This window comes from Cupressus sempervirens, chromosome 5, assembly GCF_028749045.1.
Source record: "Cupressus sempervirens isolate cs-2001-9-10 chromosome 5, ASM2874904v1, whole genome shotgun sequence".
NCBI lineage: Eukaryota > Viridiplantae > Streptophyta > Pinopsida > Cupressales > Cupressaceae > Cupressus > Cupressus sempervirens.
This window is the reverse complement of record NC_143122.1, coordinates 204,291,183-204,317,989: the sequence shown is the minus strand read 5'-3', so window position 1 is coordinate 204,317,989 and position 26,807 is coordinate 204,291,183. Positions and strand designations below refer to the sequence as shown.

General features: G+C 32.8%; 1 pseudogene; it reads left to right on the top strand.

Moving 5' to 3' along the window:
- The first annotated feature begins 10,377 nt into the window (after nucleotides 1-10,377).
- LOC149555126 (elongator complex protein 1 pseudogene) lies at nucleotides 10,378-12,171 on the top strand (annotated as a pseudogene).
- Nucleotides 12,172-26,807: the final 14,636 nt, after the last annotated feature.

The window sequence follows — 26,807 nt, the reverse complement described above, 5'->3', positions numbered from 1 at the left end:
AGTTGTGGAAATCTAGCTTCTGAAAAATGCATGAAAATTCAAATGGTGATCTAGGATAATTTACATAGAAAAAATCAAAGGGATGTGTCCACGTGTCCAGTTGGAAACCATGCAATTGTAAGAGAAAAGGAAAACATTGACTTTATCTAATGTATCTATGCAAAAACTAAGAAATCATTTGTACTACTCAATTTTTTTTCTTGTCATGTGAGAATGACAAGCATGGCTAGGGAGCCCCTTTAGAAGCTTAAAACCTTAATTGAAGGAAGCTTATGCACATTGATTACGGTATCCATGATTGTCCATTCAACCATTTATGTCCAAGTGCCTAATGGTAATATCTTATTTGCATATGATCAATGTGATGGCCATGTCATTCTGACAAATATAATCTTCCTCCCATGTAACACATCCAAACTAGGTTGTAGCAAGAATAAATTTAAAGAATTAAGTAGCTTCAACATAACATGTAATTGCTTAGAAGTCAATATTTGGAAACGATAAAAAAAATTAGATGATAAGAACAAGATTACCTCCCTAGTATATGAGTAACACTAAAAACATCATGATGTATAAGATACATGGACAACCTAACTGTTCAAATAAAATTTTGAATGTTGATTTCATCTCTAAGCATTTGTTTCCATCATAAGATTGTTCGGAAAATATGTGCGCCATCAACTGTTTACTGGTTTAGGACAGAAATGGCTATACAACTAAACAAATGCACCTGACATGACTATTTTTAAAAAATTATTAATTAATTCAAAAATCACATAGCTACAATTTTGTGACTTTTTAAAATTAATTAATAAATTTAAGGAATTATCACATCAAGTGAATTTTTTCTATTGTATAGCCATCACTGGTCAAGACTATGTTATAAAACATAATATGGATTGAACTCAATGTTAGACTGGACAAGAATGGGAATAGAAGCGAGGATAGGATGGGAATTCTATACCCTTTTTACTTTAAGGAACATCTTAAGAACAAGTTGGTGAAAATTAATTTTTAGTGTTGTCACGAAGTCATCTCAAAAATATTGGTGCCACAAATTGTGCTGCTCAAATGCAACAAGGGTTATAGTGTTCTTAGGGCATAATTGATGGTGTTTTTGCATAGATTTTTTGTGGTTTCAAGGGGCATGCATACTATTTCTACACAAAATTTCTTTCAAGCTTAGATAAGCATGGGGTCATTACAATATTTAACTTGAGCTGAGTAAAAAATAATTGTATTGAGAAGAAAACACTATTACAAATTTAAGATCCACCAGAGATATTTGGCATCAAAAGATTTAATCCATAAGAAAGGACATTACAACACCCCTTAATGTAGGTTCCTTGCACTACATTGCACATTGCTTGGAAATGATAGGGGAATTTGGAGAAGGAAATATTTCAACAAAATATGATGGGTTTTCTCATCTAAGTAGTGCTTTGGAGCTAGACAATTTCTCTACTGACTCTAGAGAGATGTGAAATATTCATTTCACAAGTAGAAAGGTTGCAAATAGTGAAGAAACATGTGGATTATATTGTAATGAAGGCTCCTACTGATCATGACCTTGTTGGATGGCCTAGGGAATATCATGAGGGGCTCTGAGTCCAATAGGAAGCATTCTATGAAATGACATTAGTACAAGGGAAAGACATGTAAAACCTCAACCAGATTGGTGGTATAAAGACATTACTAACCTTAGCCTACCCTTGTACAAGTTTGTAATCATTGTAATGAAGGATAAGGACATTAGCAAAGAAATAATTGATGGTTTCATTCTACATTATTCCAAGAAATTAATCACAAACCTCACAAGGAAATAGGCAGGAAGTGAAATTGGAGACTTGTCCTTGTGATCTTCTTCCTGTAAAGCTACTCAAATTGATATTCTAGATTGTTGAAAGATTTCTTCTAGTGTTGAGGCATCAAACATTGTTTCTGAAGTTGAACTACTTGTTGTTGATTAGTGTAAAAATGATACTATTGTGGTACTGTTGATTGCTTCTGCATGCACTCCATTGATTGAGCAGGCTGCTGAAAAAATGAAAATGTGGAGGCAACATATTCAGAATCTAAAAATCATAAAAATAGTATTTTCTTGCATATTAGAAATAAAACTTCATTAAATAACACACTTCCATATTTCAGAAGCACAAAACTTTAGAATAGCTCAAAGAATATAGGCAATTGACAAAATACTATACTCAATCTCATGCTAATTGTTAATAAAAGTATAATAGTGTTGTCTCAAAAAAACCTCATTTGAATGCAATTAGCTGAGATATGGATGGTTTCAGATTTTGTGAAGCTTCATTACTATATTATGTACTGATCTATCCTAAACGTGTAATTTAAAATAAATATTATTAGAGATTTTTTCATCACCAATATTTTTATTTGATAATAGAGCCAGAAATTATCAACAAAATTTTTGCATAACTTGGCATGACAAAAAGATCCAAGATTGTCTTCAATTCTTTCCATGAGAATCTTATGATATGCAGATGCCTCACACTTTACCAAATGCCCAATCTTCTTAGGAAGTTCATTCTCAACTTTCAAAAGAAGCAACAACACAAAACTCAACTAGTTCAATTCAAATTCTACTAATAATAAATCTTTTAAATCATATTGGCAGGTGCTATGTTAGTCATTTCCTACTGCTAGTAATCAGACTAACATAGCACCTACTAATATGATTTAAAATATTTATTATTAGTAGAATTTGAATTAAATTGGTTGAGTTTTGTATTTTTTATTCTTTTGAAGGTTGAGAATGAATTGCCAAAGAAGATTGAGCATTTGGTAAGGTGTGAGGCATCTGCATATCAAAATCTTCTCATGAAAAGAGTTGAAGATTATCTTGGACCTCTTTGTCATGCCAAGGTATGCAAATTTTTTTTTGACAAGTTCTACCTCTATTATCAACTAAAAATATTGGTGATGAAAAAATCTCTAATAATATTTATTTTAAATTGCATGTTTAGGGTAGATCAGTACATAATATAGTAATGGAGCTTCTTAATATCTGCAACCATCCATATCTTAGCCAGTTGCATTCAAATGAGGTTTTTCTCAAATAATGCTATTATACTTTTATTAACCATTAGCATGATGTTAGTGAATAGATTATCCTTTGAGAAAATGCATGCAAATCTGACCCTAAATGCCCAAGTAAAAGGACAAATCAACACCAACAGTTGGATAGGTTATTATGGAATTGATAACCTTCCTCTAAATTTTATCGGGTACAACTCCCTATATGAGATATTCAATGAATCAAATGTGAATTCTTTTAACAAGAAAGCAAAAAATGATATCAAGCATCTATCCGTAAATAAAACATAGATGCATAAACTTAATGATTGGAAAGAAAGAAAATAGAATACATCAGATTACACAAAGCTCATTTGCTATATACTACATTACAAAAGACAAAGGTCAAAGGAATAATTTCCGTTCTCTTGAGAAAAGAAGAATCAAAGCTTCAAGAAGATCTTAATATCAAAATGCATTAAAAAAAAAACACATCTGATGCACTTAAAGAAAGATGAAAGTTACAAGAACATAATCATCAGTGGAAAGAAAACTACATAGACTCAAAGTTCTAATTTGCAGATATCTTTCAAACCTCCCTTCTTTAAGATGTAAAAGACTACACAAATCCTATTACACACTGCATCAGAAAATGAAAACCATCTCCCTTACATTACATATCAAAATCAAATTCCACTTTAATCACTAGCACAAAATCTAGCGAACAAAGCTCTATTCTGCTACAACTACAAAGTTTGCTTTCTTCTCTCAAAAAATAGGAAAATATCCCCCCTTGGAAAATCAGAATCCTCTCCCTAAAGCAGCGTAAAATCTCCTTTTGGAAAAGGAAGAATGGAATCCTCTCTCTATTGTTGCATTGTCATATATTTATCACCTCCCCTTTTCTCATGGCTTTTCAGTTTTCCTAATTGAATCTTGAAAAAAAAATTGTTTTTCCCTTTCTTTAGGTGTTTATATCATTATAAAAATAGTCTCATATCTTTCCAAATTTGTGGCCCCTATGGTATACTCATGCTGACAGGTGGCATTTTTTGGTGATGAGGTTTTGTCATGATTTTGTAACTGTCGTTGATAGTTTTGATAGTGCTCTACTTAGTCGGCTTTAACTTGTGAACCAAGAATAATTTTGAAGATCACTCCAGTCAGATCATGCATAACTTGCCTCTTAAAGACATATCCAAGATTGAGCCAAATCAAGTAGTGCAATTGGAAGTTATGCCCCCTGCACTAAGACCTAATTTTGTGATATGAATTCTATAATTTTTTATTGTTGAGCCAATAGAGGTGAAAATAGTGATGCATGTCTCATGATTCCAAATACATTTTGGAAATTTCTCTATTTAGAAGCTAGAAAACTAGGATTGCAAATGCATATCCAAAATTGAGCCCAATCCAACAGTTGAATTGTGAGATATGACCTCTAAAACATGACTTTTTTTTTATCAGAGAATTCGTATTTGTAGGTTGTATTCATGCATGGTGTTTTGGGCTTGTCCAAACCTCATGGTGACAAATGATATGATTGGGTTTTATGAGGAAAGATCATTTCAAAAAACCCAAGTAGCCATGTCACCCACTACATTAGATTAACCATCCTTGCTTATGATAATAAGAATGAACTGAACTTAGGGTGGCACCTATTCAAAGTATGGACAGTTGGGAGGTATGATCATTCAAGATGCTACTCGAGTGCTCAAATTTTCACTTCAGTCATCAAACACTACCTATATCTTCACTTATATCAAACCCACATTATAGGGAGACCACTATCTTTGCTTGAACTACAATGATCACAAAATGAGTCTTGTATATCTCTGAATTTCAAACCTTTGGGTCTACATATATGGACATAGTTGATCTAAATTTAACCAACCTTGAAAAGCTTGGATTTCTTTGAGTTAGATCTTTGAGTTTGAATACTGAACTTCTGAATTAAGGAAATTTGAAGATTCACCATGATGGTATTTTATTCTTTGACTGAAGTGCATCCCCAAATTATGGCCTATAAACCTTTACTCTGCATTTCTTTAGATGAATCACTTGAACCACCAAAACCAAGCCACTGAATCATACATGTGAACCTCTTAGAATAGATCATTGAACCTCACATTGAACTATTTTGAACTGCTTTGAACTACTTCAAAATTTAGTTTGAAGTGGTTCAAAAACTCTATACTTGAAGTTCAAATTGTTTAACCTTTGAAACATCAAACTCACTGAACCTTTGCAACTACTAAACTGATGAAAACTGATCATGAATTGTGAACTTTTCTAAGTTGACCATTCTGCACTTTGAACCATGAGTCTAAATTTTTCTTATATTGAACCTGCAGGATGGATCATCTAAACCAATGAACTGTTTTGAACCACTTTGAACCACTTTGAACCTTAGTTTGAAGCACTTCAAAGAGGCTCAACACTTGAAACTAAAAGTTTTAAAATTGTGACCATATCGGGTACTAACAGGGGCTCTAACTGTGGGACTAATTTTGATGCAAAATCAGAGAACTCCAGTAATCTCTAGAAAAGACAAGTGCCTTATCCATTGGGCAAATAGAGTCAGCAAGAAAAGAAGACTGGGAGCTACTTGTAGAGGGGGTGAAGGGGAGCAGGGCAAAGCGAACAAACCAAAACACCTAAACTACCAGAAAGCACAAAGAAGCAACAAGCTAAAGCAAGAAAAGATAAACTACACACAACCAAAATTTATTTACAAAAAGACAGGCTCGCAACCCGTACCTCTAAGAATGCATTAATTTTCTCATGGAAACCCATTAAGTGGTTCAGAGAAATACATGCCTATGCAGAAGAGTGACTGATATGCAGAACATACCAGCATTAACAGACATCTTATGGAGACTGCAAGGATGAATCCAACAACCACGTGCTACAAGAACTTTTTCTCTTTTGGAATACCAACTTCATCATGAAAATGACATGCCTCCCATTCCACTTGCGTTTGCTAGGACATGGTAGAAATGAAATGTTTTACCATTGTTTGCAATCCTGCTTCATCAAGGTTCATGGATTTTTTAACTTGTGAAGGCTTTTTACCAGTTGTGCTCATTGACAAAACCAAAGATTGCATACTTTGATCCATTATATTCTCCAATAGATCTCCTTACTTCATTACTACTTCAAATTGCAAGCATCCCATTGGCTATGATATATATTTGGATGAGAAAGATTCAAAGGGAGGAATGCCATATGCTTCTGTGCTATCTTTGGGTTTTTGTTCTTGCTGATACACCATATCATGCTGATTAGAATCAATAATAGAGAGGGTATTAGCAACCTCAGAAGTATAGCCTTGGCATTCTAGAAGAAGAGCAACCATTGATAACTCTTCATTTGACTCATATGCAACAAGTCTTTTACTTGCAACTGGTACATTCAAGCTGGTCATTAGTTGGTTTGATTAAGTAACACACTCCTCATTACCTTCAATAAGCGGGCAACAAAATCCTATCATCTTTACAACATTATATTCAGCCAACAAGGGTTCTTGAAAATCTCTATCATTAAAAATAGTTAGATTTTGAAAAAGAGGGACATTGGGAGTGGATTTAATTTCTTTTAGAACATGTGTCTTCCTTGTAGCTTCCTCATCAATGTAGTGTTGCTACTCACAAGAGTATTCTTTCATTGGTGGAGTTTTTATAGATTTCATACCACTAAGAATCATGGCATCATCCAACTTGATCACTTCCTTTTGTGCATCCACCAAATTTTGCATTCCAAGGCATTGTAACCAAAACTTAATTTTAGTTTCCATAGCAGCAATAAAGAAGCATGCCTGATTACTTTTAGTAGGCTAGTGGGCTAGAGGAATCTTACCAATGCTCCAGTTAAATCTGTCAACAAACTCCCTTACAGATTCATCCTCTTTCATTTGAATTTGAATAAGATTTACCAGCAATTGATGAGAATTAATTGTGGGTTGAAATCTCTCAAGGAATCTCTCCTTAAGATCATCCCAAGTTGTAATACATCCATTGTGTAGATTCTAAAACCATTATGTAGCTTTTCCCACAAGGCTTTGAAGAAATAGCCTGATGAATACATCTTCTTCCTACACACCAAGAATCCTGCATGCAATAGTAACTGCTTTGATGTGATCAGCCCGATCTTGTGTTTTGTCTCCATGAAACTTGGGAAGATATTCCCATGATCTCTTTGGTAAGGTTGAATACCAGGCCAAGGAAAATGGTTTGATCCGAGCCCCCCATGGCTACGTTGCAACTACTGCCATAACACATGTTGGAACTCCAACAACAAAGATTCAACATGTTCAAAACATAGAGTTGCCAATCTCCTACACACGGAGATAGTCACAAAATTGAGGAAATAGAAGTTAGGCAATGATCTTCATCTCATCCCCAATGTAGTTGCCAAAAATCTGTTAGTGAACAGATTGTCCTCTGAGAAAATGCATGCAATTCTGACCCTGAATGCCCAAGTGAAAGGACAAATCAACACCAATAGTTGGATAGGTTATCATGGAATTGATAACCTTCCTCTGAATTTTATCGAGTACAGCTCCCCGTATGAGATATTCAATGAATCAAATGTGAATGCTTTTAACTAGAAAACACAAAAGGATATCAAGCATTGATTTGTAAATATAGGATAGATGCGTAAACTTAATGACTGGAAAGAAAGAAAACAAAAAACAACAGATTACACAAAGCTCATTTGTTGTATACTGCATTACAAAAGACAAAGGTCAAAGGAATAATTTCCATTCTCTTGAGAAATGAAGAATCAAAGCTTCAAGAAGATCTTGATATCAAAATGCATTTAGAAAACAACACATCTAATGCACTTAAAGAAAATTGAAAGTTACAAGAAAATAACCATCAGTGGAAAGAAAACTACATAGATTCAAAGTTCTAATTTGTAGATATCATTTAAACCTCCCTTCTTTAAGATATAAAAGACCACACAGATCTTATTACACACTACATCAGAAAATGAAAACCATCTCCCCTACATTACATTTCAAAATCGAATTCCCCTTTAATCACTAGCACACAATCTAGCAAACAAGGCTCTATTCCTGCTACAACTACAAAGTCTTCTTTCTTCTCTTAGAAAACTGGAAAATCAGAATCCTCTCCCTAAAGCAACGTTAAATCTCCTTTTGGAAAAGGAAGAATGGAATCCCCTCTCTATTATTGCATTGTCATATATTTATCACCTCCCCTTTTCCTGTGGCTTTTCAGTTTTCCTAACTGAATCTTGAAAAAAAAATTATTTTCCCCTTTCTTTAGGTGTTTATATCATTATAAAAATAGTCTCATATCTTTGCAAATTCATGGCCCCTATGGTATACTCTTGCTGACAGGTGGCATTTGCTGGTGATAAGGTTCTATCATGATTTTGTAACTGTCGTTGACAGTTTTGACAACACTCTACTTAGTCGGTTATAACTCGTGAACCAAGAATAATTTCAAAGATATCTTTGGTCAGATCGCGCATAACTTGCCTCTTAAAAACATATCCAAGATTGAGCCAAATCCAATGGTGTAATTGGAAGTTATGCCCCCCACATTGAGACCCAATTTTGTGATCTGCATTCTGTAATTTTTATTGTTGAGCTGATAGAGGTGCAAACAGTGATGCATATCTCATGATTCCAGATACATTTTGGAAATCACTCTACTTAGAAGCTGGAAAACTAGGATTGCAAACACATATCCAAAATTGAGCCTGATTCAATGGTTGAATTGTGAGATATGACCTCTGAAACATGACTTTTTTTTTATTAGAGAATTCGTGTTTGCAGGTTGTATTCTTGCATGGTGTTTCAGGCTTGTCCAAACCTCATGGTGACAAATGATATGATTAGGTTTTATGAGGAAAGAGCATTTCAAAAATTTGTGTTTCTCCCCCATTTTTACAACAACCCCATGGAGATGTAACTTGCATTGGAGAACTAGTATTGTTAGTCATGTCACCCACTGCATAAGATTGACCATCCTTACTTATGATAATAAAAATGAACTGCACTTAGGGTGGCGCCTATTCAAAGTATGTAAAGTTGGGAGGTATGATCATTCAGGATGCTACTCAAGTGCTCAAATTCGCACTTCAGTCATCGAACACTACCTATATCTTCACTTATATCAAGCCCACATTAGAGGGAGACCACTATCTTTGCTTGAACTACAATGATCAAAAAATGAGTCTTGTATATCTTTGAATTTCAAACCTTTGGGTCTACATATATGGACATATTTGACCTAAATTTAACCAACCTTAAAAAGCTCGAATTTATTTGAGTTAGATCTTTGAGTTTGAACACTGAACTTTTGAATTAAGGAACTCTAAAGATTCACCATGATGGTATTTTATTCTTTGACTGAACTGCATCCCCAAATTATGTTCTCTGAATCTCTGTTCTGCTTTTCTTCAGATGAATCACTTGAACCACTAAAACCAAGCCACTGACTCATACATGTGAACCTCTTAGAATAGATCATTGAACTTGCATGAGCAAATTGGATTGTTTTAAACCACTTTGAATTGCTTCGAACTTCAGTTCGAAGTGGTTCAAAAAATCTATACTTGAAGTTCGAACTATTAAACCTTTGAAACATCAAACTCACTGAACCTTAGTAACTATTGAACTGACAAAAAATGATCATGAATTGTGAACTTTTCTAAGTCGACCATTTTGCACTTTGAACCATGAGTTTGAATTTTGCTTGTATTGAAATTGCAGAATGGATCATCTGAACCACTGAACCATTTTGAACCACTTTGAACCACTTTGACCCTCAGTTCGAAGCACTTCAAAGAGGCTCAACACCTAAAACTAAAAGTTTTAAAACTATGACCATATCAGGTACTAACACATGAGATTGAGTATGGTATTCTGTTAACTATTTGTCTTCTTTGAGCTATTCTAAATTTGTTTCTTTTGAAATATGGAAGCATGTTATTTAATGAAGTTTTAGTTCTAATATGCAAGAAAATACTATTTTTATGATTTTCAGATTCATAATATGTTGCCTCCACAATAATCATTTGACTTTTCTTTTCTATTTCTTTGTTGTCTCTTGGTATTTGGAAAGTTAGACAATTTTATTTTGAAAAGGATGAATGTAGATCATGTATTTGTATGAGAAATAATACACGGATATTGCCCACTTTGTGGTGAATTTAGTATTAATGATGAATCATCTAATTGATTGTATTATGTGTTTATTTATAATTTATTTTCTCTTTTAAATCAATATAAATTTCAAACCTTTACATGGTTGCAAAATACTCTTTTACAAGATACTACAATGACTAAAACATCAAAGTTTTATGGCTTTGGAGAAAAAAACATACAAAAAGAGATAAATCAGCTTGAAGGGATTTTTGGCATTTTTCCCATGGATGGATGTTGTTTGTATATATGATAAAGGGAATGTGAATGTTTTATTATTTGGACTTGATGAAGATGGAAATTTATAGTTGAATGACTAGATTATCTGTAGTGACTGCACTAGTTTTGCATTTTATGCAAGTGTTGTAAGCAATACATACCAAGTGGTTACTCATCTTGTCTATGTAGCAAGAAAGGGTATCCTCTTTTTTGTGAGTGTTTATGGAATATTTCATGTAGATGGACCTCATGAATCAATTGTAAATATTGAGTCACAAAGAACTTCCCAAAATAGACATCAAGGTGCGATGAACAATAACAAGGAAGAAACCTCCAATGGGATCAAGGTATGGGAAAGAGATGAAAAGTTGATTGGTATCATAAATGGTTATGAAGTTGTAGTAATCTTGCAAACATTCTATGGAAATTTGGAAAGCATTTATCCTCAAAAAATGGTTTTGATAGCTATTGCTAGTGCACTGGTTGAAGGGCTTTTCAAAGATGTAATTTCTTTGGTCAGGCAACATAGGATAAATTACAATGCAATAGTTGATTATTATGGTTGGAAAAATTTGTTGAAGTTTCCATTGAATTTGTTTGGTAAGTAGACAACTTAAATCATATCATAGAATTCGTATGTGCTCTAAACAATGAAAACATTATGAAGATGTACAAAAATGTCTTATTGTCATTTTCTCTAGATGGCAAGAAAGGTTTGGGCACATAGATTTTCATGCCAGATACAAATTCATCTTTTGAGTGTAATAAACAATTTTAAAGAGAGTTGCAATATGAGTTGAAAATATGGAGGCAACAAATAAGGTACCATCTATTTTGGAGGCTATAGGAAAAGACCTTGAAGAATAGGCTCCATTTCACCCTACAAGGGAATTGTGCATATTGACTACATTAGCTTGCAATAATCCTCCACAAATAGAAGAAGCATTATGAAGAATTAAAAAGTTGTGGGATGTTGAAATTTACACTAAAATGAATCATGGAGGTGGTGCATCTAATATATCAAATCCAAGTTCTGAAGAAGCTCTAAAGCATCTTCTTTGGTTTTCAGATCCCGATTCTATATTTGAAGCAAAATTGGGATTTTATGATTTGCATCTTGCTACCATTGTTGCCCCGAACTCACAACATGATCCTAAGGAATTTATCCTTTCTTATAGGAACTTGAATAGATGTCAGCTTTTCTTATGTGCTATACTATAGATTGCAAGTTGCATAAGTATGAGAGTGCCTTAAAGAATATTGTTGCAATAGGAGATTCATATTTTGGTGAATGCTTACAACTAATTAAGAGCAATCCAAAACTTTTCCCTCTTGGAGTTAATATTTTTAAAGATAGTGAAAAGAAATTAGTAATAATGGAAGCATGGGGGATCATTTAGTCATTGAAATTTATTTTTGAAGAAGCTATTATGGCATATTGGAGCTCTTGTTCTTTCAATAAAGCATGAGGGGCATTATATACAAGTGGTATGTGGAAAGAAGAACTAACAACGAGAGGCTTGTTAAAAATTTCAACTGATGAGATTTTAAATTTAGCCAATGACCTTTGTGAAGAGCTTCAAGCTCTAGGAAAGCCAATAGACATTGCAAAAATTGTATTAGATTACTGTAAAGACATTCAAAGTGCTATAAATTTGCTTCTAACTGCTCGAGAATGAGTAGAGGCTTTAAGGATAGGCTCTATGGACCTTTTATATAGATTGTTGAATTGAAAAATTTGGTAGAAGAGGGAAAGGTAAAATACACGAGTCCTCAATCCTTTGCTTCAAAAAAATCCATAGAGCTCAAGTAATGCATCCAATCTCTATTTTCCATCTTGAATGATCTCTTTGGACTAACAAATCTGAGGCCCATACAATTCCCACATGTAGGTACTTAGTGTGATAGTACAATATAATATGTGAACGAATCTTTTATTGTTTTACTTTTTTTTCCTTTCTATTTTTCAAGTTGATTTTTTGTTTTCTTTAGAGTCAGCTTAGTCTAATAGCTAAGATTTAAGAATTTGTAAACTTGTGAATCTTGACTATAAGACTTGGGCAAGTGTGCAAGTCAATGCTTCAGACTCACCAAGGCTGATTTGGACATAAGTCCTTTCTAAGATTGGGTTGAGTCTCAACACCATGATACATCATTGCATACAATGCCTATTAAAATACTTTAATAGAGTGGAATAACTATAACATCTATTTATTAATATGTTAAAATAATCCAGTTTGACTAACACAATGGATTAGTTCCCTAGCATTCCAATGACACATAACCAACAATGTTCCCCCTGAATTCCTAATTATAAACAAACTATATTGGCAAAAGGAAACATACAAAATGCCTTGGGCAAGTGTAGTTGCGATTCACATTCTCAGTCCCTAGTCCAAGCTCCTGCCTCCTCTTGGAAGGTGATGTAACCCCCAATGTTTATTGAGGATAAGATCTAAAATTTGGAGAGGAAAGCTTTGGGAGAGGGTGCATTTGCAATGGGATTGGATGGCTTTGAGAAGGATAAGGAAGTTTAAGATGAGGAGTCATTACCTGTGCTATCATCATCTACATCTAAGATGAGGTCAAGTCATACTCAGTTGTGCAAAGGTAGGAGGGCCACAACAAACTTCAAGGATTACACCCCCTACCCCTCCAATAGTTTTTCTAAAGCTTTTGGGAAGGAGAATTAGAAGATGTAGACAATTTTGATGTTGTACTTAAATTTATTTATAGTTTTACAAAGACAATTTGCAACTTTAATTTTGTTTCAAAATTATCAGGCTACTAACCATCAATATTCCTCACAAGGATGTCATTTTGTACCCCATTTGAATATAAAAATACCTATACTCAACTTGTTTCTTTTGTTTACTCATTTATTGACTTATTAGATGCATCTCCTCATTCAATTTTGCAAAAAAAAAACAATTTCTAACTAAACTTAAGAATTTTTCTACATTACCATTTTTTTGTTGAGAAGTTGCTAAGTAATCAACTATTTTTTGCCATAAATATGACCCTTGGCAATAAGCTACTGAGTATGAGTTTTTGAACTATAGGAAATACCACACAACTCAATCTATTCTAGCAAGCATCAACTATGAGAGCTTATCACAATTACAATAAGAATATGAGTTGTCACTTCCCAACTGAACCATCCTATTCTTACTCTTGTATATATATGTGCATTGCCATTCTTTGTAAGGCTAGAGATATGTAGATGGTTGAATGAGGATAAAGACATCACATCTATTAAAGCCCATATATAAAGCTAAGCATAATAGAATATTTCTATACCAATTTTTATGGTATGTTCTATATCTCCATTGTTGTCAAATCCTACTATTAGAAATAAATCATCCACACTAATAAAATAGTTCAATCCCTCTAATTGGGTTGTCCACTAAACTTTAACACTTGGACCTTAGATCAAAAGGGTGCATATTTTCACTTCGTATACTCAATATTGGGATAAAGACATTATGATTGGTACTCTAATGCAAAATGTCATACAACAACAAAAGCTTGCAAAGTTTTCAATTTCTTTTACATAGTTAATGATAAACTGAAATTTGTAATACAATTAGCAAGTAGTAATTTTTATATAACTCTTATATCCATCCACTAGTTGTTGCAAAAATCTTGAAAATAATTACCACCCAAAACCCTTCCCACAACCTGACATCCCTTGAGAGAAAGTCACAATCCAAAAAAACATTATCAAAGTGGATATTTATCAATCATACTACAATCAACAAGAAAGGAAACAAATACCCTTCAAGCATGAAGCAATAATTGTACAACCATCTACATTTCCATAGGTTGCAAAAGTTCCAAAAAGAGTTAAGATTCCTTTCTTGTCATGCACTTGCTACTTTTCCCATTTCACTCCAGGAAGAGGAATTTTGGATTGTTCAGTAGCATCTTCAGATGACTTCCGAGTTGCTTCTCCATACATGTATAAGGAATCTAGAAATATTATGTACTCCCACAACTAGCTGTGATGCTTCCTTACAAAAGGTAACTACTACTGGATGGATTCCACTTGGCATATTGATACATAGAAATATATACTAGATCAAACAATAAAATGTTAGCAGTATCATAATGGATCACTTGGATAAGGTTCAAATAAAAAACAATAAAAATAAATAATTAAACTCACAAAAACAAGAACCATATTAACATGTAGAAATAACCAAAGTAGATAAATAGCACTATAAATGGAAACAAGTTTTAGATTAAGGTAAAAACAAGTTTTCAAGGGACTTGAAACCCTTTACAAAAAACTAAAGATAAACATTAAAGTACCACCAGGTTTTACAAGGACCTAAAACCTAAAGTTTTAAACAATGAAACTAGCTTTTACAGGGACCTAAAACAAAAAAATTAAATCATAAAAAGCAACTAGGTTTTACAAGGACTTGGAATCTAAACTTTAAACAAGCTAGAAAGCAAAAAGTAAAAACTAGGAAAATTTCCCATACCAACAACCAACACACTTGCTCTACAACCATCACTACAACATCTCTTTGATAATATTCGCCACCTCTTTACCTACTTTTGTAGTACTCTAGATTATTTTAGCCTGAGTAAGAAAAAGAGCCTCAAGAGCCTCAACAACCTTTTTCCTCATGCTTTTTCTGGTTCTCTTGCTAGGTCCTCTTGGACTCCCCATCCTTGACTCCCCATCCTTGCATTACCAAGAGACATTATCTCCTCATTACTCTTCTTACCTAGACTAGCCATTGCAACACACAAACTAGAAGTGACCTATTCTATTTTTTGACCACTTTCCTTAATTATGTAATGAAGCTCCTACTCATATTCTTTAAGCTTTTTAGGAATGTCACCAATTTGCACTTCCTTCCAAGCTCTCATAGTGCATTCAAAGTCCAAATCTTTCTCCACAACCCCCTTTTTTTTCTTGAGAACCATTATTTCATTATACAACCAAGAATCACCTTGAAGGGAAGTCTCTACTTTAAGCATAATAGTGTGAAGAAAGGAAAGTTTCACTTTCTGAGAGTCATTTATCCCGTCTACCACAACCCTAGGCTCAGAATCAATAGTAGTAGTCACATTATTGATCTGGGTATCAATATTAATATCTAGCTTCTTTGTCCTCTCCTCTTTTTCCTCTTTACTTTGGTTGTTGTCCTCACCGATAGGGCCTTTATTCTCAATTTCCTTACCAGTATCCTCCTCCATTTTCTCCTCACTAGCATTACTCTTCATGTGAAAAGGGTGATCACTTTATTTTTCTTCATCCTTCCCAAGGGCTTATGACCCAACATTTAAATTAGTATTTCTATCCTTACTTCCCTCTATGATATCTTTACCAGTTGACACCCCTTTGCTCCCAGAGTATCCATCCAAGTTAGAACTAAGTTCCCCCATTTTCATCTTCTCATCATTATCAAAATTCTCAGATTCTGTGATTTCCTCAAAATTTTTCTTAGTCCTCTCCCATTTGAAAACCTTCTTCTTATCACTAGTCCCTTCTTCACTTTTAACCTTTATTCTCTTAGAGTGGGGATCATTACTAGACCCTTTCCTCTTTTCCAAAACTAGAGAGGGCTTTATAGCCTTTCTTTTACAATGGTTTTTAATAAGTAATATTAAACCTTCATGAAGCATAGGATGAGAATCTTTCTTCCTATGAGAATATAGACTTTGGAGTAGAGAGTATTTCAAATAAAATGGAAAGGAAATCCTATCTTTGTGCCTAAAATGATTTAGGAAAACAAAGTGAAATTTATGGACTCTATTAGCCCTACCATGAAGAATAAAATACTCATGAATACATAACAACACATTCCTCCATATAACCTTTATTTTTTTTAGGTCGTAAAATTTGCCATTTTTCTCCAAACTCTTCTCTTCATCTTCTATCTTAGGAAATTTTTGAAAAGATACATTGGAGATACTAGGCTCCTTGCTGAATTTAATCCCTTCCATTAGAATCCCCGTAATCTTAGCAATAAACTCTTCAGTCAAGTTCACCATGACCCCATGCAAAGTGACCCTTTCTTCAAACTAGTTTTAAAATGTCTTTGTAATGTGAGGCTTATACACATGGAGTCTCTCAATGTAGGTCATCAATTTTTCCTTTCTGCAAAATCTCCCACATAGAGGCATTTTCCTTCCATTCCCTACAATTTCTCAACTCTTTCTTTTTAGGTTCCCCTCCGATCTTGAAAACTTGTTTTGCCCCATAGATAACCAGAGTAGAAAAAACTAGAAAAAGTAATAAAATTTTGAAGATTACCGAGGAGCTATTAACCTTACTTATGTGCGAAATGTAAGTCATAATAGCACAAAAGTACTTCCTAGGGAATCTCAAATTGTCCTATGTAAACCCATCACTCCTCTTCATAAATTTTCCAATCTTAGGAAATCTTTGCTTCTCTAGTATGTGTCTTGTCATAATTAACTATTGTCATCAGCTCCACATCTTTGCATAGGTTAGCATGCCACCTCAACTTGCTTTCGCTATAGACAGCTTGGTTGGTAATCCAATTAGCAACTAAATTACCTTCCCAAAAAAATGAGAGAATATAAAATTATCCAATTTATTAATAAGGTTTTTGATTTCCATTATACTTCCCTCAATTTTCCAAGTAACCAGACTCTTGTTATTAAGCATGTTAATAATGTTAAGCGAATCTCATTCCATCCAAAGATTGTGATAACTAGAATCCATAGTTAGCCTCATAGTATACAGCTTTGTCATTGTTTCAACTTTATGGCTAGAAGAAATCCCTATAGGGATGGTAGTAGCATCAACAATTCTACTAGTATGGTCCATCAAAATCCCTCCACAACCAGCTTTGCTAGGATTGCCTTTAGTAGCACCATCAAAGTTACCTTTAATCCAACCCAAAGGAGGAGATTCCCATTTTACATACTACCTTTGATCATCAATTTTGATTTTATAGCCTTTAGTCTGCATAGGGTTATTGATTTGGACATCATCACTCAGTTTTTTTGTAAGAGTTGAAGTTTTCCTTGATAGCTCTGATTGTATTATGACCAAGAACCCACTCAAGAATTTCTATGTCTCTAAGAATTCTATTATTTCTTTCTTTCTAGATTCCCCACTAGAGATTTGGTAGAGTAATTTTGCATAGAAAACCAATATTAACCTCCTTAGAAGGACATGTCCAACTCTAGAAGCATTGATCAATATTATTCTATTGAACCCAATCTAAATTCTAGTAGATAAGGATATAACTGCACACTTTTTGACTATAGCTACAATTTAAAAAAATATGATTCCTATCTTCAGAATCCCTTTTACATAGGTAACATTTGTTAACCACATAAACCCCTCTTTTTTGCAAATTGTCTAAGGTTACAATTTTGTTTTGAAGAAAGATCCAGAAAAAAATGTTAATTTTAGGAATAAGACCTTTAATCCAGGCTTTAGTCCATAAAGGTCTAATTCCCTAATCCATAAAGGTATACGATAGTCAGTACAAGGGTTATAAATGATTTTGAATTGCTTACTTGAAACTTTTTCTCAATGCATCATCCAATTTAAATACCCTTACTACCCTATTTGCATAGACTTCACATACATATAAATGATAGTAAGGATGGAAATAAAAATCTTACCAATACACTTTAAAAGAAAGTAACATCTCACATTATTTTAAAAAATGTAATCCCACAACAATATATGCCATGTGCATGAAAGTTGGCATCAAGGAAAACCTCAAAAAATTTTGAACATGGAATTTTAACATAGTTTAAATAAGAGCAATCTTCACATCAGTTTAGAATTATTATGATGATTGATTATATACACAAGATATTTTAATGTTAATTTAAATTTCTAATCTACTTTACTAATAGAACATTCTTCAATAGAAATTTTTTACATACACCACATGGATCTGGAAATTATCTTGTTACACAAGGTATGTATGTGAAATGAAGAAAAGATGTTGATTACCTTTGTAAATCAATTATTTTGATATCTACCTAAAGTTATGTTATATGCAATTGTGGGTGAGATAAGAAATGAAATTATGGTTGAGATTAGAAAGACTAACATTACTATTGTTTGCGTGTAAGGCATAGAAGACATAATTTTATTTCTAGTGTTTAACTACAAGCAATAGTATGGTCTCACATTCTTTGGCATTTATAATTTTATTTCACAATGAGAGTAAGTAAATTGAATAGGATTTTTTTTCAACTTGGTATGGATAAGTACCATGTTTTATATATTTCAACAATATACTACACAATTAACTTGCACGGGTAGCGAAGATGGCTTGGGCTATGGGTTTTCTCCCCATAGGTCTTGGGTTTGACTCCAAAGCTCAAATATCACTTAATGCATCTATGTAGGCTACTTGGTACATCCCTAGGGAATAATCTCGCCTTAGCTTTCCCCAAAATGGGCGCTACACTAGGTCATGGCAATACCATAAGGAAACAAAAGAACATATCACACAATCCTAATTTTTAATACTCAATATTCACCTTCTAGATTCAAAAAATGTGTAATAAGATTGATGTATAAGATCTATTGTTTCAATTATGGATTAACAAGGCTACAAGAAAATGTTGGCTCCTCAAATGCATTAGGTCAAGGGTTTGATGCAAATCATTTTTTGGCTCACCATCAAGCAAGAGTTCAAGTTGTTGTTGCAGTTGCCCGCCTGTATAAGAGTTCTTTGTATATTCTACAACTCAATCTAGAACAATGAATTGGTAAATGTTTTTTTATTATTTGACTAATTTCCTAGAGTCCTCATCTATGTTTGTGTATCCTCATTTTTTTTGACATGTATTGAAATCTTGTTAGGATTTTCAGGGCTACACCTAGAAAGCTCAATTTATTAGGATAGTTAGACAATAGGTTATTATATGTTGATAGCAAGTGTTTGTAGATGTTAAAAGATGATTTTAAACTTCAAACATGTATAGTAGAAGGCATCTTAGCATAATGTTTTTACTAAGCAGGTCCCCAAGGTATGGTTTTTTACCCCAACCATAAATGACAGGATGAGCCTAATGTTAAGCCACTAATAGGTCTCTTCCTTTTCATTTTTCTTTTCACATATACTTAAACAATAAATTAGAAAAGATCCTTATTTCAAAAATTTGCACAAAACACTATTTCAAAAATTTGCACATATATGAGTTATCAACTCCAAAACTTCCATGTTTGAGACTCAAAAAAAAGAAAAAAGAAAAATGAAAAGGAAAGGAAAAAATAGAGGTGTAACTGCAAAGAGAGTGATGGAGGAATATATCCTATTCATAATCTAAGATGCTGATATTCAAGCATGTGGATTTTCATTTCAAGGGCCACCCATTTCCTACTAACCATAAAAAGATACAACAAAGCACAAAGCATCAAATGTGCTAAATACCCCAGTGACTGTCTAATCACTTAGTTATGGGCATCTAATATTTCATCCCTAAAATCTGTTATCAATGAGCAGTTACTAGGGTTTCTCTAAACTGAAGGCCACTGCTTAGTGCAAAGGCTACTTCTATTATTTTTCTACCAATAAAATCCCTTCCCCCACACAAAGTGATGTATGATTCGGTGAAAAGTGAAGCCCTTCAAATGAAGGCCCTTGCATTTTTTCTAGTGTAGAGTGATTTTAGATTTATGTCATCTAGGATTCCTAGTGACAGTAACATTTATAACGTGCTTTCAATTTATTTTTTTCATGAAACTCCATACAAATCTTCAACTTTTAATTAATTCTCTTGTGAGCCCTATCCTTACCCTTAGCTCAATGCTCAACTCTCTCTCTTTCTCTAAATCTATTTGTGCTTTCTTCAAGGTCATGAATAAGTCACTCATCTCTAGAAATTGAAGTCTTTAAGAGACTCTTGATTTCAAAAGAAGAGGAAGAAGAAGATAGTGCATTTTCTTCTATTTTTATAAAGTGTAATAGACTATTGATGTAAAATCCCAAAGAAAGCATAGAACTTTTCCATCAATAAGTCTAAGGTATTCTTAAAAATAAAATAGATCCAAGAGGTAGAGATTTGTTCCAATGGTTATATTTCATTCAAGCAATGGGAACATTAGGTTTTAGGCTTTTTTTGTTGTTAATAACAAGTGGCAAGGGATTGGGACTAGTACAAAGAACAAAATGAGTTAGATAGGCTCATCTCTAGCTCACACATCCAAAGATATCAACATGTTAGTATATTTATTTACTATATGGAATTTTGTTGGCTATTATGGGTCTTTTTCTCTTTCTAAAGTTTTTCCACATTCAGAGATTGTGCAAGGCCTCAAATAATATCCATAGCCTTTCTTGTATTGTCTCATGGGCATTTAAATATTGCGTGGATTGAATAATTTTCTAATAGGATGAAAATTCCAAAGTGGGTGAGGTAAAATTTTCTATAGAGTTATAGATGATGGCTTCCTATTCAAGTTGATTAGATGTGGTAGGGAAAGAGTTTTGAGTCATCACTATCAATGTCTTCTCTGCATTGTGGCTATTCAAATATTTTTGCAATCTTTGTTCTCATCCATATAATGCTATTATAGATCCTAATTCATGTTAATGATATGTTTTAAGTGATGTATATGCACTCCTACTATTCTTGTTAACTCCATATGTTATATTTTAAGAGATGATGAGTAGAAATTGAAAGTAATATAAAACTTGTTAAATTGGCCACAACTGGGTCATTACTAATGAATGGGAAATATGTTAAACAAGAAAAGTGAAATACATTGTCTTTCTAAAATAGCTCATTTTGTCAACTAATTTTCATGGAAAAATTGTCAACCCCCCTTATATAAGAAACTTAAGACATACTCTTTGTACTCTATATATGCACAGTCAAGTGTCTTAACATGCTAGATATTATTCCTCATGCCTATAGTTTTTCTTCTTCAACTATTGCTATGTCCATACTAAATTTTTGTTTATAGCATACATTCCATGAATTGATGATAGATATTTAAATGGCAATGAAAGATGTTGAAAAGTGAAAAATTGATAGAAGATTTTGAAATGAAAATTACATATGATGATACAAATAATTTTAATGCAAGAAGATGTCGGGAGTAAGTCAATTGATAACTTGTAAAGTGTAAATCCTTTAAGGTAAGTCAATTGGGATCCATTATCTAGAGATATTGATGTTGTGTGTTTTGACTAAGAGCTTTCCATTGATACAATGGAATCTTCTTCAACATATATATTTAGATTGTTCAAGAATTTACTGTCATAGCTCAGCTCAACAAAGAATGAATCCATGTTTCTATCTCCTTAGAGTTTATCTTTCAATTACCACTTTCTCTTCACATGTTTTCCACTATATTTATACTTGATAATCCCTTCACATAATATTAATGTTTTTTTTTTGTTTGATGTTGAGAATAAAATTATCAATACTTGTCATAATTTATACTTGACAGTGTGCATAGTTAAGCCTCATAGGAAAATTAATGTGAGATTGTAGAATTTACCCAATAGACCAAGTTACTCCATGCATGTATCTAAGAGATAGATTACAAAATAAGAAGTTTACAAATGACCAACTCATTTTTAAAAACTTGTATTTAACAAAAGGAACAAGTTCTAATAACTTTGTGCATGGCCTTTTGGCACAAAGGTTTCATGATGGAATTGACTTACATCATGCACTTAGAATTTTTGCTAGGTATTTAGGTTTGTGTCTTCCTTGTCCTTATTGTTGTTTTGGTGCTCACCGTATAATTTCTCTCTTGTTAAATGGACCACATTTTGGAGATTCTCTTCGAGTAAAAATGTAACCCTCACTCCAATTAGATTCAAAAAAAGAAATGAGAAAGTAATACTAGAGAATAATATATTCTCAAACAACTCATTGAACCTATCAATTTCAACCTCAGTTCTAATTCATTTCAAATATGGGATTCATAAAAAGAATATTGGATTAAAATTTTAAAATAGCTTTTGATGTAAATAATGGCTACTAGGTATGAAGAAAAAACTTTATCTTGCTTCTATTAGATCCCATATTTGAGAGAGAGAGAGAGAGAGAGAGAGAGAGAGAGAGAGAGAGAGAGAGAGAGAGAGAGAGAGAGAGAGAGAGAGAGAGAGAGAGAGAGAGAGAGAGAGAGAGAGAGAGAGAGAGAGAGAGAGAGAGTCTCAAATAGTTCATTAAGCCTATTATTCTCAAATTCAATTAAAGAATGAGATTCATATAAAGTAATATCAAATTAAGATAAAAATGTAAAGAATGGATAGTAGAAAGGAATAAAAAACTAGTAGACATAACTAAATGTAGGTGCTATTCATTCCCTCCTCATTAGTGGTTATTTTGTTCAATCCAACATGAGAAGCTCCCTATGATAATTCCTCCATCATTCCATTTTATGTGCAACCAAGTTTCCTAACATATATTCTTTCATATATCAATCATATGAGTCAATAGGTTTTCAAAAATACATTATTGATGGGAGTAGAAAGAGCTTACAACTAGTTGTAATTCAAATATATTCCGGATAGTCTTGTAATGAACAAGGGTATCTATGACAAAATGGTCACAACATGATATAGCTATTTCATAGTGAAAAAAATCACATCAATCAAAAAGGTTTATGGAGCATCAAATTTAGGAGTATGTAGTCAATTATAGCACTACGAATGACTCTATGAACATTTCTATGATAAAACCTCTTCCTTCATATGATATGTTTCTATTGGAAAAACTTATAATTTAGAAGAAAGAAATTACAAAACTTAGGAGGTCTCTTTAAAAAGATTTGGTGGGTAAGCTAACTGCAATCAACATCCACTTGTTGATCACATTTAGCAAAGATACAACAACTATAGGGTAGACATACTAGAGGTTGGTCATGATAAACAAGAAATACAAGTTTATGTTGTGGCAGAGAAATTGTGTTAGGCTTATGGTTTCTAGAAATTTTGTTGAAATGTGAATGGAGGTGGATGCATGATGACTAAATTCATAAGTCCCTATTCTTTTCTCCTTGTGTAAAGTACTCTCCTTTGGCACATTTTGGTGCTAGTGCAAAAATAAAGGATCTTGAAATGGAGGATTAATTCTTAAGTATTGAGGCTTGTCATCCAAATGTACTAATTCTTGATTATAGAGAGCTATTATTACAATTTGAAAATCACACTATTCCATAGCTAGTTTTGAAAAGTATATATGGGCAGAAAAATAAGGATTAGGTACTGAAAAGTGGGGTACAATAACATTTCTCACCACTGAAGAAAATTAGAAATAAGTTTTCTTTGGAAATAATTTGGAACTAGTAGCTTCTTCCTTAATTGTCTTTCTTTTCTACATGACTCCTATAATGGATCATAGGGGGCCTAGATTTCCAACTATCAAAACAATTCATGCATGGCCTTGGTGGAAGAGTAAGGGAATGGATGTCATTCAATGTGAATGCAAAGATTTTGATTGAATTGTATATGGATGTTCCAGTATAGCCATAGGAAGATCTCTTGTGAATTGTAGACGTGGGAAAATAGATGGATATGTTTTTATCACTAGTTAGACACAAAGGTCTCTGAAACATAAATATTACAAGCCTTGCAATGTGTCACTGATTGCAAAATTGTGGATGTTGGTCTTATTTGATAGCATACTATCTCACAACCTTTAAGTGCTAGTTGTGAGACAACTTGATTACATGAGCTCTAAAAGTTTGTACCTCAAGATAGGTGTTAGGTGATTGTATATAACTTAGATCTAGAAGACTTCAATACTCATTCCTGAGTTACATTTGATGATATCATACATCTAAGGGAACCGATGAAATGATCTTATCTTCAAGGAAACATTATTTCTATTTTTATGCTTGGAAAAATATAACTTGTGAACAAAATTTTTAAAACACTATTCTTTACCCTGCTCTATTTTATGTCATACTAAAAGTGGAGTTGTTGAGCATGATTGATTCTTTTCAAAAGAAAATTATAGGTATTTGGCTAGGATTTCTATTTTTTTTGTGTTTCTTGTTTCTTTTGAATTTAGTAGTGCATCTTAACTTAAAGATTTAATACAAGATGAGAGAAAAAACTTTCTACTTTTATTCTAGTGTCTTATTCAAATTACATGATTAGCTCATAGGTTTACCATATGCCTTTATGGTGCTAAATATTTTCAACATGTTGAAACAAAGAACTTCCAGCTGATGGAATATAAATATACAATATATAAAGATTTTATTTAATGTCACCACCAAACAAGACTTTGGTGGTTTGTGAGACCACCTTGATAAAGCTTACAAGAAAATTCATTTTCTATTTATAGGTTGTTGAATTGCATAAGGCATTTGAGTTTGATTACCCTTACATAAATACTTTCCCTTAGGTAGTATTGGTTAATATACCATGGGGAACTATTCCCCCTAAAAATTTTGAGGTTTTTAAGATGGAAACATCCTCAAGATTTGGGAACAAGGAAGAAACACACACTTTTTCACTTCCACTACCTCTTGTAGGATGGAAAAAACAATTTAGACTTTTTGCAAATCAAGATACATCACTAGAATGTTTTACCCAAGTGAAATAAAATTGGTTCTCCTAGCCTCACCAAAGATATCTATGGGATGGGGATTCTTGGCCATCCCTTAATTAAACCAAAAATATATGGGCATCTTGTTAGACCAATGATTCTTTAATCATCTATTTTATGCTTAATGTATTGATTCATTGCAGAGATACCAATCAAGAATCCTCAAAGGATATATAAAGGATCTTGATTGAGAGTAATGATCCTCATGGTGTTTCAAACTCACTAATTTTATTGAAAAATAAAACCAACAACACAAAAATAAATGTGAGGGGCACCCTACAAATAAACCAAAATTGTCACTAAAGATGTCATTGAACGTAACTTTTAAAAGTCAAGACTACCCGAAATGAGTAACCCTAGAGTTGCTTCTTAGATAAATTGAAAGAAAATAATGTTTTAGGCCTTTTGAAATTCAATTTAGTATATCAAATCAAAACTAGTGAGAACAAAAAAATGGCCACATTAAAATTATGCAAATAATTATAAAAGAACAAAATTTGGGGAAACTTACTGTAGAGCAACATACTTTGCCAATGAAAACTAGGATGGAAGTGAACCAGTTGAAGAAAGAGAAGTACAAATTTCCATGCAAAAATAATAGCATCCAAACCCCAATTCTTAGACACTTGGCTTCCATAAATAGTGCTTTGTAATCACAGAAACCTAAAGAGTTCATTTGTGAAGGGATTTTAGATTTGAAAATAATAATTTGGTGGGATCATTTTTACAGCCTTGCATGACATACAATGTCAAATATTTAGAGTAGATAAATTATGTAATTTTTAATTACTTTTAAGAATTTGGATATATGTAGCAAAACGTATTACAGTATTTAAAAAAAAAAAAACATTTCCATAAAAAAATATTTATCAAAATTAGTTTAATTTAAAGTAAAATGTTGTAAATATATGTTATTCAAATTAAATTGATTTATTTTTTATATCATAATTATTTGATGTAATTCAATATTTTAAAAGGATTTCTAATAACATACCTGAGAAAAACCATAAATGATATTTTTTAAGTGTGCTTTTGAACCCACAAGGCTAAGTACTCATATATATAATGAATGTATTGAAAATGGTATTCAAGAGCAATTTAAAGTTGAGAAAACATTGAGAACAATTGATTAATAGGAGATATTTACACAAGAAGTCAAATTGTGATATTGCTATTAGGATTTGATTGTGTAGTTTTTGGGTCAAACTCATTGACCCATGTCTGATGAGTAGTGTCACCTTTGTGAGCATCACCTAGATCCAATGAATGCTAAGTTTTCTATTTATTCTTATATTATAAGAGATGGTTTCATGTGAATCACTACTCATGAAACATGGGTCAATCACAATTTTGACTTAAAAAACTACATAGTTAAATCCTAATAGCAATATCACAAATTGAGAACAATTATTTTAAGCAAAGTAGGGTCAATGTTATTCAAAAGAAGTAGTGGGGTAACCATATGATAGTGAGAACTCAAAAAGATCAAGATAGGAGACTTTGAAGGAACATAATGAAAAGGCTCAAGTTGTTGTAAAGGGAAAAGGAAGAAGTGTTGAAGGTTTTGGGGAGACAAAATAGAAAACTATCTTGACTAGATTGCTCATTAGCAACATAGCTACAAGCTCGCATATACATTAATAATATCTATGCATAGAAATAAAATATAATTCAATTTGAGTATCTAATATTATATTTGAGTTAAATTTCCTTGAGGTGTGAGATGAGAAACCACTTAAAAATAGTAAACTATGTCTAATAATATGCTTGATGGTAACTGTTCAAAATAATTGATTAATTATGTATTGTCTTTGATGTTACACAAAATGTC